Raw genomic sequence first — 9,290 nt, forward strand, 5'->3', positions numbered from 1 at the left:
TCCCCCCCAAAATCATTAACCAGCACAGGTCCTTTGAACCTAGTTGGTGTGGGTAAATAGAGGAGGGGGTGGCGTGGGGTCCCCCTATTTTCCAATAACTAGCACTAGACTGAACCAGCCGAGCAGCTAATGCTATAGCAGCAGTAAAGACAGCATGGGGGCGTCCTGCCATAACGGCAATCAGCTCCAAACTAGTCTGCTCAGGGATGGAATCCCTGGGGAAGTCGGGGTTCCCCTTTCCCAAAGGACAACCAGCCATAGGCCAGGACTCTTGTCTGCACCCCCAGGGCTCTATTTATTTAAATAGTTAAATCATTATTTTTTACAGGTGGACTACAGGTCCCAGCAAGCCTGTCAGGGAATGGTGGAAATACAACAAGTTAAAAATCCCAACTCACTGATTTCGACCAATTTCCAGTCGGAATCGGGGGATCAAGATTGTCTAACGTTGAATTTCTCAGATAAACCAGCATCGGCAGAACGGGAAATTGTCCCAATTGCTGCCTGATGTATGGGCCCCATTACATCAAAGTAAGGGTTGACTACAGGAGACCATTTAAATATACATATATATTAGTTGTAGTACTCAGAACTCTACATTGGTTAATTCCTGTGTGTTCCATCTTTCAATCTTATTTAAACTCTTTGTCCCTAGCAGTGGCTGCACATGTGTAACTGCATGCATGCACTTTTTTTCTTTCTGTAAAATCCATTTTAATGGGCCAATGATTTTGTTTTAACTTATAGATTGCAGACAGCTATTGTAAAATGTTTTAAAATACTACTATGGACTCTGTCCTGAATAATGATTGTGTGTTTTGACAAGTGACTTTAACGTAGGTATCTAAGGGCTGTGCACATGACAGTTGTGTGAGTTAAGGTGCCCATACACGGTACAAATTTTTACCCGATATGGACAGTTTCAATAGGTTGTACAGACCAATCTTATGAAAATAAGTGTTTGTGTGTTCTGCGTCCCCGCCGTCTCCTAGTTGGATCGCAGATCAGAAGGTTTTGCAGAGAGATCTACGATCTTTTGAGTACAATGTGATACTATCATAGGATAAGATGCATAGACGTGTAACAATCAATCGTACACCATTAGACCACATATTATGAAAAATTTAAAGGGAAGAATTTCAAGGGCAATCGTACAACACATCTTACCAACTTTGAATTGCACCGTGTATGGGGGCCATTAGAAGGGGGGAGGGCTAGATGTTTCAGAAGAGAGAAGAATGGTTTAGCACTGTGTTTGCATGTTATATTGCTAACTGGTGAATCATTAATCAGATGTGGAGAGCTGCTCACAAGACTGAAGCTAGATAGGGACTGTGTACTAAGGACCTGATTCGGAGATGGACGCTGGAGCATGCGCAGATCTATAACAATCAGAAATGTACATAAACCATCGGGTTCAGGTATACCTCGGAATTAGGCCCTAAGACAGGGAAGGCATAAATGAGCTGCTTGTAGAGTCTGCTGAAGGCATCGGCTAGACTCCAGCAACCCTGCCCGATCAATTCAAAGGAAAGACCAACCTGTCACATTAAACCATAGGGTGCACTTGCCGTAATCTCACCGATGTCTGCAAATCGCAGGCTATTACATTGCCACCAAAAAAAAATCTTTTTAATGCAATAAAGCACGCTTTTCTTGAATAGACAAATTATTTTAAAAGTAATGCTTGGTAACATAACAATGGGGATCGCCAGGAGACTATTTTGGAACATGATATGAATTATGTATTCAGGAGTCGCAGACCCAGTAACCATGCTCAGCAGGCAATAAATCCTGCATTTGTGAATGGTCTTTTACTCCCTGTTCAGCCCAACTCCGCTTAAAAATATTAGAGTAGGCTGGTGGGTAATCCAGTGTTCATGAAGTCATAAATGTACATGTTGAATACAAAGAGCGGTATCCAATTAGCCCCGAACATTGTTCGGACGCTAATTGATCCCAGCGGTAGTCGAAAAATTTAGATTTTTAGCCGATTATCCCCGATTTACGCCGATGTTTTTTTTTCACCCTATTCTATTATTTTGGTCGAAATAATTGGATAGTTCTCCTGAAAACACATAGGTGCCGCAATAAGCTCGCGGACCTATGTGTTTTTGCCTTTTCTCAGTTGCGAAAACGGCAGTTAAGTGCCGGCGTCAGGCCGACTTCGGGGATCATTGGATAGCCCTGGGCGAGGTAATTTAGCGCAGCTAATTGGATACCCCCCAAAAGGTTATTTTTAAATGCAGAAGTTTCTCAGCAGCTAAAAGGAAGGGGATAAGGGGGAAGGTAGATAAGGCAAACAAATGTGGCCAGACAAGAACAAGTAGCTGGATCTTGCTACTACAGCGATGATAAAGGTAGCTAGAAATCACAATGTCAGTCTCCACAAAATGATTTATTATGCAGTCGCAGGTGGGGGTATAGCTTGATATGCCCTTAGCAGTGGTGAATTGAGAACATAAAGTGGCCCTGGAAAAAAATTCTGAACGTGTCCTCAAGTAGGTGGGACCAAATCACATGGGTGGGATCAACCCAAAAGTAGGCTCAGCACCGCCTTATATTAGTAATACCGAGACAAAGCATAGAGCATACAAGTACCATACATACAATACAGAAAGCATCCTAGATAATGCCATACAATACAGAGAGCTTTATAATGACTCTGATACAATAAAGGGAGTAGGAGCCCTCTCTTCTCCCCCCCCCACCCCCCAAACACATTTCTTTGACATACATTGTGCCGGTGAGTTCACTGAATTAATGCTCCCCTAAATCATGTCACCCCTGTATGCAATTTCTCTCCACAAAGTAGGAGCCCAGCAGCTTGCACTATGCAATGAAAGAAACAGCATGGCAGCAAATCAGTATTCAGCTGTCCCATTCTGATTAGCTGCCAGCCTGCATGTCTTCTAATGCTTACTGCCAGAAGGGGCAAATACAGGATTTCTGAAATGATTTTTCCCAATCCTGAATTTTGGGACTAGGGAAAACAAATGTGGCAATAATCCAGCAGCAGACACTTTTGTAGTCAAATTGTTTTACTGTGAGTTATATCTAGGTTAAGAGTCAGAAAGTTCTGCTAATTCATGGTGTAACATCTAATAAAAAAATAAAAATAGTCCACCAGTATTAAGCTGTTCGATTAGAGCTAATGATATAAAGCTGTTTTGCACTTAAGAAACTTATATTAAACTTGGGCAGGCATGCTATTGTACTACTGTAGCAGGATTTAATTTTAGACATGAAGACAGCTGGTAAATTGGTTGAGAAATCTTCTATGAAACAGCCAGAGAGACAGTCTATGGCATGAGAGTAGTAGAAGTGACGGCTGGCAGTTTTGGGATGTGGCAACAGAGGATGTATTTAGAGCAGGGGTTCTCAACTCTAGTCCCCAACTACCACCAACGGATCATGTTTTGTGGATTTCTTCAATTATACAGAGGTAAGTTATACCCTTTTCAGACCAAAGCCAGGGCATCGACCCTGCTTTTTCCTAGGTTAATGAACCAGGTCACTGCACCTTGTCCCAGGTTATTCCCAGGTCAACCCCTTTCTCACAGGACCCATGTCTGCCCTGCCAAATGTGTGAGTCATTAGAAGTGGACGTTTTGTTACAAGCTCACAAAGATGAGGCATGAAAAGTGGGTGTCAGCGCTCGTGAATCACCAGTGAGATCCTTTTACTGTAACCCGGATTGAATAACCCGGGTCGCACCCTTTCAGACAGCAGGCAGCCCGGGACAGACACGGGAATACCCTGGTACTAACCAGGGTCAAGGGCCCATCCATATACCCCTGGGTAGACCCTTTCACACAGAGAAAGGACCTGGGTTGCCCGGCAATATCTTAAGTCCAAATCTCTGTGTGAAAGGTGTATTAATATGTTTTACTGGGTAAATAATTATCCCACCTGCTTCCTTAGACAGCTAACCTCAAAAAATGACCTGTTAAGACTTACTGATTTATACCCCTTTCACATGGCAATGCTGGGTCACACGCGAGATTTTGTTCACAGGTGCTTCCCGGATGCGACCTGGCTGCGTACCCCTTTTAGACTGGTGGCCCGACCCGGTAATAATGCTGGGTTGATGACGTCACCGCCATCTCATGCCATGCCGATGCGAGGAGATGAGATCATCTCCAAGTGCCAGTTCTTTCTATGCTATGAATGGGACCCGGTTCGCATCGACCCGGGTTGCCCGTTCACACTGCATTGTGAGCTGGGTTGAAACTGTGTTCAACTCTGCTCGTTAGCAGGGTTGAAATGTCTGGTCCACCCGGCTTGTTTCAACCTGGCCATGCACAGTAACCCGGGTTATTGCTTGTAGTGTGAAAGGGGTATTTAAAGATTATGTGGAAAGACCACACAATTATTGCATTTTTATACATTTTCCAGGACCTTGGGATCAAATAATATGATTCAATTAATTGTTATAGAAAATCAATATTTTAGTCTTTTTCTGGTTTTCAAGAACTAATTAAAAGAGCTAAGCTGAGAGTTGTTTTTATTTTATTTTACTAAAATATATATGTTTAGGTGCTCTCAATACTCACACAAAGCCACTCCCGTGGAAATAGTAAATCTAATGCTGTTGAGGTTTTAATCACCTATACTTTCTATTCCGGTGGCTTTTTTTACAGCTGTATAACTTAAAATCTGTTATTTAGTCCTCTTCAGTAAATGAACACGTGAATTAAACACATTTAAAATATTATGTATATTTTGTCTTAAACTATACTTTGACAAGTACACATACACACAAATATATGTATACATCAAAGAATAACAAAAAAGAATAAAATAAACATACATTGAGTCATTGATAATTTAAACAATAAAGTTATGCTTATATATAATACAAATAAATTCCTACCAGAAGTGAATTAAAACAGCGCACCTGCTTACTGCTGCTAAGTGAAGATTAGAAGGTGACACTTAACACCGTGTGCTTTAGTTTCCTATTATCAAGCTTTTTCCATACAATTATGTAGAAGCTGCCGTTTCTGCATAATGTTATGTTTTGTTGCTATGCACTAAAAGCACAATGCAGGAGATTACACAGAAATCGCCAGCAGAATGCTAATTAGCACTGCAGATCACAGTCCCCATTATTAGCTAAAATTAAATATATGGCGCACAACTGATACTTAATAATTGCGCCAGTTCCAAGATTATTAATACATAGGCCTCTTAATGAGAAGCTTGCATGATAATTCTCTGTCAGCGCTGTAACTCACAATGCTTTCAAGAGGTGATGTTTAAATCTATAAATCATATATAGCCTAAAAAGAACAAAAACATAACTTAGTGTTCTTACTCGTAACCTGGTCGCGTTACTAAGCATATTGAATCTTAATGAGATACCAAGTATATCGAAATGCGTCCAGGGTACAAGGAGGAACAAGGACTACTGAACCATCCAGGAACTTGAGGAAATTACAGTACTCGAATCAACTACCAGCACTTATAGACACTGTTGCATGCTCCATTTTTATCCATCTCTGGTGTGAAGTTCAGTAGAACTAACCAAGTGGTATGTGAAGACTGAGAGACCATATTCACAGGCATTCCATTTATTTGCATCATATAAGGGTATATTAGCAGATTAACATCTGGTGGCATTTATCCTCTCCTATTGGATGTGGAAAAGAACGCATCAAAGTATTTCCGCTTGGAGTTAATTCACGAAAGGGTGGACTTTTACAAACTTTTGACTATATTATACTGTTTTCACCTTTATCATGTTTTATGTGATTGCTCAATTTAAAATTCACCTCTTTAAAGCGTTGTGAGAAAATGAGAGTGTTGAAAGAGAATTATCACCTGAAACGTCTCATAATAAATGTAACAACGTGAAAAGATATTTAATTTAAAATCCAATGAGGCCTCAGGCTGTGTATGGTATCGCAGTGGCTCATTTAAGCACGCCCCTGCAACGCCCTCCCAATGCACTAGCACACCTGTGTTTGCCCGACCACCCCCCCGTCACCACCCACAAACTGCACTTCCTGTCAATCACTCTGCGATGGGTCTGCGTAGCCGCTGCGATCGCAATAGCTAGTTCTCGGACTGCGATGCATGCGCAGTACGCAACAAGCAGCTGATAGCGTGCGTATAAGTAACTGCGATGCTTGCTGAGTCAGGCCCGCTATGTGGAAAATTACCGAGTGCTATCATGTTACCCTCTGAAAATCACTGTATTCCTAGCAGCCTAGAATGATGACAATTAGTTATTCTGTATCAAAGTCATCAATAACTTTAAAACAGCAACAGGAATAATTGCTAAAATAGCCTGGTTTAGCATTTATTCCTATTTCCGTTTTAAAACTGATGGTCAAAGCCGCAGATTATTAGCGACTTTGACAAACAACTCCTTAGTAAATCTACCCCCTACTATCCTTCAGTCCTTCTACGCTCTTGGTTGCGCTGATAATGATTTTATTTATTAGAATATGTAACCAACCACCTGCAGTCTTGCGCATAACATGTCATTGCAGTTGTGTTAACGTTTCAGCAGCCCCAGATTAAATAAAGATATAGCAATTTCCTATCAATTATTCTGTAAATGGAGAGTAAGGCAAGGTGGGTTAGCTGGCCCAGGGTGGTGTTGGCGTCTGTCATTGGTCGCAGTGGGAGACGTGAGCGGGTAAATGTGTGTGCGCTACTGTCCAGCTTTCAATGCACATTTCCTAAATTGCCAGGATTACAGAATTATATAAGAGACTGACAGATAACTAGTTATTGTGACCAGTGTTGCAGGAACCCCCAAGCCCATGTTCTTTCTCTCTTCCACTCCCCCCAAATCAAAGCAAAAGTATCCAAACATGACTATTTGTAAATTTAAAATTCCTGTCCTTTAGTAGTCTGTGTGTAATGGTCATTTGCAACACCTAATCCTATCTGCAGTATGTGTAATGCTGGGCATATATTCTGCCTGATTTAGAGATGTACCCAAACCCGACGGGGGGACTGCACATGGGCATGACCCATTCTGCGCATGTGCAGAAAAGGTCCTGTGTCGTCACACTCGTTGCCCTCTAAGCAGCAATCTGACAGGCTGTGGTCATTTAGGGGCAGCGCTGCCGGAGTTTCTAGAAAACCGGCGTGTCGGCCTCGTTTTCTGGGAGTGCCAAGTCCAGTGCCTGCCTTTTCCAACGCAGATTTACTGGGCTCACAAGCAGGCTGGAGGTAGCCATTCTGAGTAAGTTTGGGCGCAGGCAGCAGATCTGAGATACCAGCAGGAGCCATCTTTTTCCTTAAGACGCCTCCTGCAGGCATTAGCATATTTGTACACACCACCTGCCTCCACAAATGCAGTTGCTGCGCAAAAACGCCCATCTCGGTCAGATAAAATGTCTGTCAGACATTTGCCACTTTATCTGACATGCCTGAACCCATCAGATATGCTGGCCATACACTGATTTATCGATTGCGGACATAGGTGATGATCAGCCACTAGTTGGCGAGGGGAACAGACTTGACGTCCGAAATTCCAGTTGGACAAGTTACTTACAGGAAGAAGATATCCTTTAGAATGGTTAAATTTATGTCGCTCTTTAGCTTCCCACTTTGTCTGGATAACAGTGGCACTGACATCATCCGAAGTTCTTAATGATGAATCTCCATATAGTGGTAAGAAATAAGGTGTTCTAACGCGTTTCTTGGCCTTAGCCTGTCTAGCTGTTTCCTCAGAGGCAATGACAGACTAAGGCCCGAGAAACTCGTTAGGACACCTTATTTCTCCACTATATGGAGATTCATCATTAAGAACTTCGGATGATATCCTTGTCACTGTTATCAAGACAAAGTGGGAAGCTTAAGAGCGGCATACATGTAACCATTCTAAGGATATCTTCCTGGTGTCGAGAGACCGGATGTCCCACTCCATAACCGGAGGTGAAGGTTTCTTCTACACTGCTATATTTACCATCAGAGTGGCATTCCGGACACTGCCCTCTAACATAGCTTGATACAAGCTGTGATATATACGCCGAACAGGTCAGTTTACACTGTGCACATATTCACTGGTGAAACAGCCTAATACAGAGTGCTGTTACAAGTGACACTCACTTTACATTCGGGGTAAGATCATTACCGTCAAATGACCTTAAAACTGTACTCTCCATACGAGTTTTTGTACATCGGTGCATGGATTCTATTGTTTGAACATTTGAGAATATCATTTTGACCCGCTCATTATTCTATATTTTCAGTTTTTTTCATTTTGTTTCATTTTTTGGTGTTTTTTCCTCTTCAGATTATCATAAAATAAGACATTTTCGGGATCTATGAAGGAATTTGCAGAATTCTATTGAATTATATGAGATTATTAGATACTTACAACAATCTGATACATATTTGACACTTGTGTTCACTGTTTAGCACCAATATATGTTTTTTCTGGAGTATTGTTATCTGTTTTAAATATGATTTATTTTGAATATGTTCTTATTTTAATTAGAACCTATTAATATTTTACAACATATATTAAACAGCTTTTTGAATCTTATTGCGCTCCCTTTTGTTGTATCTGTTTTCCCTGATTTAGGGGTTAGCCACCCTTTATGGAGAGCTGCATATAGATTCTATCTGAAACCTACTTAAAACCACAGCGCCCTATTCTTTCTGTTTGTAGCTTACAGGAAGAGCCAAGGAGGAGTGGAAGAATGTGCTGGTGGCTCCTCCGCTTCCTACCAGTCTTTGCATGCACGAGCTTGGGATCGTAGAGACACTGCTTTCTGCTCCATCCTAGCACCCTAGCATGACCCACAGGTGGCCAGCCCCAGCCCGTCTTTCAGTAGTGAGGGGGATAGGTGCAGTAAAGGGCGCAGCAGGAGGAGATAGAGGAATGGGTATCGCCTTCCAGTTAAAACACTAGTTAGCCCATCTGTGGTACCCAAGGTTTTAAGAGTATTCCTCGTTAAGATAATTCTAAAGCAATATGAGTTGTGTTTTGTGAAACTGTATATATTAGTGATATAATAAAAAGCTTGTTATATGTATGACCGGGGCCCTTGGGATTTATGGTGTCTCCCACCTGGCAGACACTATTGTTGTTGAGGGGACTGTACCAGCTTGACGTTGGGAGGGGAGTCCTGCCTGTACTAGAGACACTGGATAACTACCATTAGAATAACTGAGGCCTACCAGGGACCCAGACAGAGGCTATAAAAGGGACTGCCCGACCGACCATTAAACTGTCCTGTGGCACAGAGAGCGGATCGACGCTGGATACCTTACCTTAAAAAAGCTGTGGCCATACAAATAAGAGGAACGACTGCCGGTCA

Source organism: Taudactylus pleione, unplaced genomic scaffold (assembly GCF_031769625.1).
Source record: "Taudactylus pleione unplaced genomic scaffold, aTauple2 ptg000005l, whole genome shotgun sequence".
Taxonomy (NCBI): Eukaryota; Metazoa; Chordata; class Amphibia; order Anura; family Myobatrachidae; genus Taudactylus; species Taudactylus pleione.